The sequence below is a fragment of the Carya illinoinensis genome, chromosome 13 (genome assembly GCF_018687715.1).
Source record: "Carya illinoinensis cultivar Pawnee chromosome 13, C.illinoinensisPawnee_v1, whole genome shotgun sequence".
NCBI classification, from domain to species: Eukaryota; Viridiplantae; Streptophyta; class Magnoliopsida; order Fagales; family Juglandaceae; genus Carya; species Carya illinoinensis.
Window position 1 is genome coordinate 6,246,430 of NC_056764.1, and position 10,478 is coordinate 6,256,907.

Here is a 10,478-nt window from a genome sequence, read left to right on the forward strand (position 1 = left end):
AAAGAGATTACACAAAAATAAACCTATAAACTGATGTGGTTTAATGTGGTATATTAAATTGTAAAGTTACTTTTATTATAAAATAGATCTAACAGATTTCATAAAGTCACATCAGTTTATAAGTTTATTTTGTATAATTTCTTTGTGTTTGTAACAGTTCTACAACTAAACATACTTCGGACATTTTCTTTCTCCATTAAGCATACTTCCAAAACATATTCGGATTGGAAAAAGCTACACCCACCGATAAATCCTCCCTATACTCCATCTCAACTTACGCACATCTTAAAATTAAAAAAATTCTTCTTCTTCAAGAAGGAAAAGATAGATTTGCTCTTGTATTCCACCATTTCCCTAACAATAGATCTACTTCAAGCTTCCACTCCCAAACTTCGCCCTCTCCCACACCGAGGCCTCCATCAACATTAGCTCTGCTCCAAGAAGGAAAAAATAGATCTTGGAAATCAATAGGTGAGTATCAGTTATCAAACCATTTGGGCTCTCTCATTTTTAAGAATTTCTCAAAGGCATTCAATCTAAACTCAAGCATCAATCAAGTTCTTCATTGAGCGAAGAAATCAATCGGATCGTCTCCTTCGAAAGCCCTTTAGGGATCGAATACGAATCGATGTCCATCTTAAAATCGAATTTCTTATCATACTCAACGTTACGAAGAATTTCTTGGATTTTCTCACTGGCCATAGATGTTGATAGTGCAATAGTAGTAGTTGAAATCGAGGACTTACTAGGTGAAGAAGAAGAATTCGAACCCGAATATCCGACATCCACTGGAATCTTGAAGGGCCTTGAAGTTGGGATTTTGGGGTTTTGGAACTTGGAAATTGGGGATTTTGGGTGGAACGCTCTTGGGAGTTTAGGTGATTCATAGTTGGGTTTGGGTCCTTTGGGAGATAAGCATGAAATGGTAACGTTAGCCAAGAAAGAAGCCATGGTTGTAGTGTGGCTCGGATAGACAGGCGTCGGTATAGGGTTTGGGTGTTTAGCATTGGTGGGGGTGTTTCAGAATTGGTGCACAAAGTGTGCTTGTAAGAAGATTTTTCGTTCAGGAGTTTTGTTATATACAAGCAAAGTTGTGTACTAATCTGCATACCAATACTGATTCCTTTATATTTAAAATTTAAATTAGCACTGTTTTCAATAAAATTTACTTTTTTACCAATCATATTAAATTGGTGCACATATTAGTGCACAATTATACTTGCAACTAGATTTTTCATTTTCCTAAACTGGTGCATTTCATTATCTGCTCATTTCATGCTGTGACATGGCTGAGGGTACACATTTATCGCAACTATCTGAAGCAGTAAATACATTACACGGGGAGACTGCCACATTGAAGGAGGAGCAGGTCAAGCACGGAAGACTTATAGAGGGAGTATTACAGCAACTTAACGACTTGGCATCAAGCTATGATAGCATGGTGCAGATTACATCTAAGCTTAGTTCGGGTGAGGGACCTTCACATAATGTAAAGGTTAATGTTAACCCCTTGTTTGATGGACATGGTGGAATTCAAGCAAGGGCCCTTCAGTTGGACTTCCCTCGTTTTGATGGGGGAGATCCCAATGAATGGATCTTGAAGGCGCAACAATTCTTTTACATATTGACAAAACTCTGGAGGATCATAAGATGGAGATCGCATCTTTCCACATGGAGGGGAAGGTGCTGACTTGGTATTATTGGTTGAGGTATCCAGCCCGGTAGCAAGTTGGGAGGATTTCTTAAAGGCTCTTCGCATCAGATTTGGACCTTCGGCATATGAGGATCCAGTAAGGGCATTCACCAAGTTGAGACAAACCGGGAGTGTAGAAGATTATCAAACTGCCTTTGAGTTCCTATCAAACAAAATAAATGGGGTAAGTGAAGAGTTCCGTATAAGTACTTTTTTAAGTGGCTTAAAGGATGAACTGAGAATTATTGTTACCCTGTTTAAACCAAGTACCCTCTTAATTGCGTTTGGTTTGGCTCAATTGCAAGAAGAAAAGGTTGGAAGAAGACAGTATCAGTACCGAAACATCCAAACCCAAAACAGTTTTTATCCAAACCCATCCAAACAACCTTCACTTAGATTACCTGGACCAAATCCCATACCAAGACTACCACACCAAATTGGAGCAAAGGGTTGGAACACCCTTCCAACAAAAGTGGGTTGCAAAGCTATTAGGCTTTGATTTCAGTGTGGAATATAGCGGTGGGAAAGGAAACAAGGCAACAGATGCACTCTCCAGGTTATCTAATGAAGAAGAGGTCCCCAAGTCAACAGATGTAATTGACTGTTCATGGAGAAGCCAAAGCCGTTAGCATGGTTCTAGTTAACTAGTGGGAAGGGCTCTATCAAGTGTACAACCAAGACCCCCAGTTGCAGAGGTTACTCAGCAACTACCATCAAGGTGGACTGGACCCTCTCAAGTACTAAGTCAAGGGAGGGCTTATATTTTATAAAGGGCGGTTACACTTTGGAACCTAAAGGCATAACAATAACAAGTAATGCAACAGTTCTACAACAGCCCTATGGGAGGACACACTAGATCACATAAGACACACTCCAGAATCAAAAAAGAATTCTTTTGGCATGGCATGCTAAAAGACATCAGAAAATATATCAGAGAATGCAAGATATGTCAAAGAAACAAAACAGAGAATCTTAAACCAGCAGGGGCTCTATAGCCATTGCCCATACTAAACAAAGCATGGGTCGATATCAGTATGGACTTTGTAGAGGGCTTGCCTCTGTCCAAAGGTTACAGTATAATTATGGTCGTAGTAGATAGGTTCAGGCAAATATAGCCATTTCATACCACTAGCTCATCCATACACAGAAACAATAGTCGCAAAAGCATTTATGGATAACATATTCAAGTTACATGGTATTCCACAGAGCATAGTTAGTGATAGAGAGGTAATATTCACAAGCCTCTTTTGGAAAGAAATTTTCCATTTAAGTGGGACAAAGTTACTGATGAGTTCGGCATACCATCCTCAGACGGATGGTCAAACAAAAGCAATGAACAAATGGTTAGAAGGGTACCTTCGGTGCCTTACCAGTAATAGACCCAAGGATTGGGCTAGTTGGCTAGCTTTAGCCGAATGGTCACATAATACCTTGGAACACTTCTCAACAAGGTTGTGTATGGTCAAGTGCCACCTCGGCTTCTTCTGTATGAGCTGGTTCAACGGCAGTGCAGGCAGTCGAATAAGAGATGAGAAGCCGAGATTTCATTCTGACTTTGGTGCGAGAAAACCTGCAGGAAGTTCAAACAAGGATGAAAAAATATGCAGATAAGAAGATGACAGAAAGAGAATACAATGTAGGAGATTGGGTCTATTTGAGGCTAAGACCCTATCAGCAAATGACGATTGCTTTGAGAAGAAGCTTGAAGCTTTCTCCGAGATACTTCGGACCCTTTTAGATCACTCAGAGGGTCGGGAAGGTTGCGTATAAACTAGATCTACCCAAAGAATCCAAGATCTATCCGGTATTCCATATCTTCTGCCTTAAAAAGAAGCTCGGGGGTTAGATAAACCCTAACCCTAAGCTGCCATCCGTTATGGAGGAAGGCACATTAGCACCCGAACCGAAGAAAGTAATCGAAAGGAGGCTCAAGAAAAAGGGGAACAAAGCGGGAGCGAATCTCTTAGTTCAGTGGAGAGGATCTAACAGGGAAGATGCAACTTGGGTAGATGAAGAGGAGCTGCGGAGGAAATATCCAGAACTCGTGGGCGAGTTCTTTTGAAGGAGGGGCCCATGTTACACGCCTAAGTCAAGGGGATTGTAAGGGCTACGTAGGTTAAGGAGTTATTTATTTTGTTGGGGTCACTTTCGTATTTCCATGTCTTTATTTTCAATTGGGTCTTAGAATTAGTCAATGGGTTGTTAGTGTTAAAGGGTCGTGACCTGTTAGTGAGAAGTTACCAGTCATGCACTAATCTGTGCACATAGGGAAGTTATTTTCAGTTATTTCTAGATTGTAATGTATATTTAAGTCTGATTTCATTATTAATGAATTCATGCTTTTGAATCCCAAATTTGTTGACTGTATCTCTAGAAGTTTCTAGCTCCTCAAATTGCCAAATTCTCTTGATTTGAATTGCTAGGACCATAACACCTCCTCCATCTCCTCCATGTTGCGACCCGCTCCATCTCCCTCCTTCATCTCCCCCATGAGTCTTTTTTTTTTTTTTAGTATTTTTCTTTAAAGTCTGGAGTTGCTCTAGAAGGGTTATATGTGGGCTATTGTGTACACAAACTCCAGATATTTCATGGGTTCTTTTTCTTTTAGTCTCGAGTGAGACAGGGTGATCAGACTCATGAGTCTTTTTCTTTTAGTCTGGAGTTTGTAATTGATGGGTTATAAATGCTTGGTTTTATCACAGCCGAGGGTGTCCATGGCCATCTCACCAAGCGGCTTAAGGAGATTGGTGCTGGTGACCAGGTCACATATTTGGATATGCCAGAGATAACACCGATGTAGATGATTGGCGAGGTGGAGGTTCTCTATGAAATGTTGGGGGTCAGAAAATAATAGACATGATGGATTATAGTGTCGCAATGGAGAACTGCAATTTCCCTCATGTTTTCTTTTTCATCTTTATTCCGTATGCTTTTTCCATCTTTTATTTAGTTTTTTATTTTTTTAATTCATGCTAATGGGGCATCCCTGCGCAGCTTTCCTGCACAAAGTCTCCTACCCGTAGCAAAAGAAAAATTCTAAATATAAGCCCATACATTATTATTTTTTTTTTTTACCAAATATTTAATATACGGATAATGAGTAGAAGAATTCAATTAATTTAAGAAAAAAACTCAAAAAAAAAAACTTTAAAAAAACTAAAAATAAAAATATGTGGTATGTAGACTTATACATAGCAAAGGTCATAGCAGAATTGTTCAGATATTGAAGTTTGGCTTGTCGTGTTGTTTTGTTTTTGTTCTTTTTTTTAACAAAAAAAAAAAGTCATAACACGTCAGTTGGGGATTTGCAATCGGGACAATTGGGTGGTGGCGGTAGAACTACTCGGAATAGCCTCATTTGTTTTCAAATATGAGATGAAATAAGTTGATATTAAAATTAAAAGTTGAATAAAATATTATTAGAATATATTGCTTTAATATTATTTGTGTATTGAGATTTGAAAAAATTGAATTTTTTATTTTATTTTGTATATAAATTTAAAAAAATTATAATGATTAGATAAAATGAGATGAGATAGGAAGTTTTGTAAAATTAAACTAGTTCTTTTGGTGGATATCTGAATTGTGCTAGGCGAATGAACAAGCCGAGTGTTTCCATACCACTTGCTAATTGGATAGAAATCGATTCGCGTGGGCCACCCTTCTATCACTTGTAAAGCTCAACTTCACTTGGACCTGTGTGGAACTTGGCACCCCCATTATGCCTTCACAATTCACCTTCCTAACATGAGTCTGAGCATCAGTCTCAGATATTTGAGGTATTACAAGAATAAAAATTTTATGTGTAGTTATAGTTATATATTTTTTTATATATTTTATTGATATGATTAATTATGTGTTAAAAAATTTAATGTAGCGAATCATATCAATAAAATGCATAAAAAATATATAAAAATAATTATATCTAGCATTACTCCTACAAGAATAAAGTACAGATTCATCAACTTGTTGGTGATATTTTCTAGCATAATTGGGAAACACTTGTCCAATATTGAAAAAATGAACCTAGCCACCATTTTCTTAAGGAAAATGCTAAACACACAACTCCCAGCTCTTGCTCGGAGATACCACTGCCAACTTTTATTTTTTTATTTTTTTTTACTCCGTGATTAAGGAAGTATTTTTTAATGATATTGTGAATTTAAAAAATATATAGTTAAAAGTGTTAAAAAATACATGTAAAAAACACACAAAAAGTAAAACAAACTTTTATACTAACGGTAGCTCCCAGCTGGAGCTGAGAGAGGTGGCTGTAGTGCCACACTTTCTTTAATATTCATTAAACTGAAGAACCAAGGAAATTTATTCCATCACTTAGGCCTCGTTTGGTTACACACTTCGAATGAGATGAGATGAGATATTTTTTAAAAAATTAAATAAAATATTATTATAATATAATTTTTTAATATTTTGTTTTGAAATTTGAAATAGTTGAGTTGTTTATTATATTTTATGTAAGAATTTAAAAAAGTTGTAATAATTAGATAATATGAGATGAAATAGTTTAGTATTTAGTAACCAAACCAAGCCTAAAGTCTATAATCATACCATTTTAGAACATGTAGATATCCATCATTTAAAGTCCCATTGGAGCACACAATCCCTATCCAATTTGATATGCATGGATCTCCTCGATCCCAATTTCTCAAATTCTTCTTTGATTTCCTCCAATGCCTTCATTGCAATTTAATACAAGTGTTAACCATCATTAGCATGAATATTGCAAAGAAAGCATATTCATTTAGAAATTTATTTACATCAAGATTTTTAGCAGAGCCAAGTTTGAGCATACACACTCTACAAATCAACTATATGTGGCAGTACTCTTCACCACTCACTAGAGGGAAGTGAGTACTTGATATCATGTGAAGTTACTACAAATCACTTGTTGTAGGATTCATAGAGCTAAAACATGCCTCCAGGTGCAGTGAGAGCCTTTAAACAAGCATTCTCTCAAGAATATTGTCATTGCCAAAAGAAGCTAAGGAAAATCACCTTCTTTCCGGATGAGTGATGGAATTTTGTGCTCTGGTGAGAAGTGAATACTGAAATTTTCAATGTACTTCTGTAAAACCACAAAATTGTCTACCAATTTCTTTGAACAAATTGGTTAGATCTCAATACTATGATTATTAAATGTATCAAATACTTAAAAAAAATAATCAAACATGCAAGTCACAACGATTGATTACAAAGGGAAACTCTTTAAACGTAAAATCCTACAGGATAGCCAAATTCAGGAAAGTCAATCTTATTGTTAGAAAATCAATTACAAGTAATTCTCAATTACAAAATTTTTGTATTTTGACTCTCTTACTTGTCTAGACAAATTACCCATTTTTCTTCTACTGCAGTAGCGGCCAGAACCTCTGGCGATTTTCAAACTATTGACTTCCCTCCTGGAACTTCAGTGGCTAAAATCCAATTGATGATCCCTCACACTTGAAGCACAATTATGCTCAAAAAGAGATCACAAATATAAAAATTCACTAATGAATTTTCTCACCAAAATATGCACTGGAAAGTGCTCTCGAAAATATGTAGATCTGAATCTCTCTGGATCTTAACCAATAGGATCTCTTAAATAAACAATCTGGAAAGAGTTCCAGTTGAAGTAGGATTCTGCTGACGGATAGAATCTGTCGCGAGGACGTCTCCTGACAAATTGCTGACATTTTGCAATAACTCTCTTCTGCAGTGACTGATTTCTGTTCATCTTCTATTCTGGATAAATGCAGATTCTCATGGACTCAATTTTTACCTAAATGACTTATCTAAACAACCTCTAAGACTTCTAGATAAACTCAATATTATTTAGAGATAAAGTCGATAATTATTTTACATTCATCCAAAAATTACAAATACAATGATAAGATAAATCTTATCATTTAGTCATCTAATCCTAGTCAACTTTTGACTTTACAAAGACCAACACAACCATGAAATAAAAAATATTCCATAAGTCCAGGCTGTTGATTGATACATCCCAATAGGACAGCCGGACTCTCAAATTTCTCCAAGTATCCAACTTTGGGAATTTTTCTAGTATGCAAGTTCTCCACCTTATAATTGGAAAAAGTATTGGAACTTGCTGGATTGAGTTCAAAGCGGCTGAATTTGTCATAAGCAAAATAAATATTAGCTTTTCTAACAGTACTGGGAAACAATGAATAACCAAAAAGAAGGGCAATGAAAAAGCCCCCATCTATAGGCAACAAAACAAAGAAGAACACTCGAAATTCTTGTACCATACGACTTGAGGAGAAACAAAGGAACCAAATTTCGAGAAAAACGGAGAAACCTTACTATAAGAAGCTTGAATATATCGTTGATAACCTTTCAGAATGATGGAAGCATGTATTGTATATAATGTGCAGTTGAGAATGAACCCGAGAAGGACTTGGGCAATAAATAAGTGGGGTTGAAATCGAGTATATTATGAAGTGTGGTGGTATCATTCTGACCGGCTCGCCATTACAAATGCTCAAGCATTTGCTGCTAATGCAGATTGTTGCCATCTCTTTCACTCACCGACGAGTTAGATAGTAAACCTTGGGGAGAAACTTCGGCAAGAAATGAGAGTTTAAAAGAGTTGGGTAATTTACTTCTGACAAGTGAGAGTAGCAATAAATGCTTGATCATCGGTGGAATAAGGCTTCTATTAAAATCTAAACAGAAACAGTGCTAAGATAATAACGGTCAGAGAGCAGAAACTGTAACACAGACTCCAAAGCTCAATAATTGTTTTGTAAGTAATTCTCTTAATGCATCGTCTCTCTTGACTTCTTCAAATGAACACAGTTCAAAAGTCGGCCAACGTCTAGTGACAACTACGCTACCCATCTTGCAAAAACCAAAACAAAACAAAAATGTAAGACATTGGAAAAAAACGCTTTGGTGGTTGTTTCAAGGAATCCCATGCAGGTTCAAATGGAGACGATGGTGGCATCTACTTCTTCTTTCGATGCAGGGGAAATAAACCAAGGTGATGGGCCAGCTGGAGTGAATGAAGTGAGTGCAGGAGTTGCGCCTTTAGTGCTTGTAGAATCCATTATTGACAATGTAAGCCGTGGGTGCAAGGTGCAAGACGTGGGTGTAAGTGATACTAGTGCTGGGCTTATGTCCATAATATTACCTGAAGAAAATAATGCAGGCACTTGTGTTGAGCCAGCAGCCCCTGTGCTTGATGCACTTTTAGTGTCTGAATACACGGTTGAGGAAGTGGATCAAGTGGGGCCTAATTTGCACTATCAAGTGGAGCAAGTTGTGATTGAGCATATTGATTATGCTATTCATGATGACGCTGGGGACAAGGTCTTGAGCCTAAATCCTAAGGAAGTTCACTCCGAAAATGAAGTTGAGAGAGACAAGCTAAAAACACATGCAAAAGGACTATAGTAGAGATTCAGAAATTCCAAGCATGACAATCGGCAAGTTTCAAAAGAGAAGTTATACCAGGGCGGTAATACGCCCATCAAAACTTAATCTATGATTAGTCCTATTATTTTTTGGAATATTCGAGGAGTGAGAACATCTCAGTTGCGATTAAGGAAAATTATTAAAAAATACAAGCCCAATATTTTAGCTTTGGCTTAGCCTTTTTAGTTGGAAGATAAAATTCCAAATTTTTTGAGCCGGTTTAGTTGTGAGTCCTTTCTTACTAATGAAGCGATGGGAGGAAAAATCTAGCTGTTGTGGAACTCAACTGTTTCTATTCATTGGTTGGCTGGGTCTAATCAATTTGTGACGGTGAAAGTAGAGGAGAATGGGCAAGTTTTTATTCTGACCATTGTGTATGCCAAGTGCAATCAGATAGAAAGAAGAACTCTTTGGGCGGATCTGGAATCTACTGGCAATAATAATCTCCCTTGGCTTCTTTGTGGTGATTTCAACATTATCAAAGATGATTTAGAAAGAAGAGGTAGGCATCCCCGACCGTTTGCTACAATGGAAGAGTTTAATCTATGCACTCAATCTTGTGGACTACTGGATATGTGCTCTAAAGATGACCTGGAGCAATGGCCAAGGCGGACTGGTTCGGAGCTGGGCAAGGTGATGATGGTCTGCCAAGCAACTTAAGAGGCCTCCTTCGCATGGATAAAATTGGTATCCCACGAATTTTGTAGTGCCTTTCCTGGTAAGATGCATTTGGTTTTTGTTTTGCTCATTTCTTAATATGCATGTAGTTTCTCTGTCTTTGTTTTGTTTTGCAGGTTCTTTGTTTAGTTCTTCTATTTGGGTATTGTTTTCCCCTTTTGGGCATATTGTATTGTGCTTTGGAGATTTAGGTTTTTTCTTTTCGATGCCTGGGTTTGGTTTTATAGGATTATTTGTACAACCCCCAAGTATCTAAGGTTGTAACCATTATTTTTCTCGAGCCATAAGTGAGGATTTTCAATAAAATTGGAGTACCGTCATCTTCTTTAAAAAAAAAAAAAACATAATGCTACGTACCATCGTAAATGAAAAGTAAATTGCCCATCATTTACGAGTTTTGCGCGTAAATGAGAAAAAAGTAACCCTACATACGGTTGAAAAATGCGTAAGTATCGTGAACTCGCTTTGAAAAAAAGAGTTCACTATTATTTTCATATAGATTCTGTATTTATTTATTTTTTTAAGTAATTACATAACACCTGCACACCCATGACTAAAACTAAAAAATTACTGTTACTGTATTCTTTGAAAAAATATTCTCGCCTGTTATTAAAAAATAAGATTTCTTATATGAATTCTTGATTTATTTAGGCCTAACTGGAGGAAA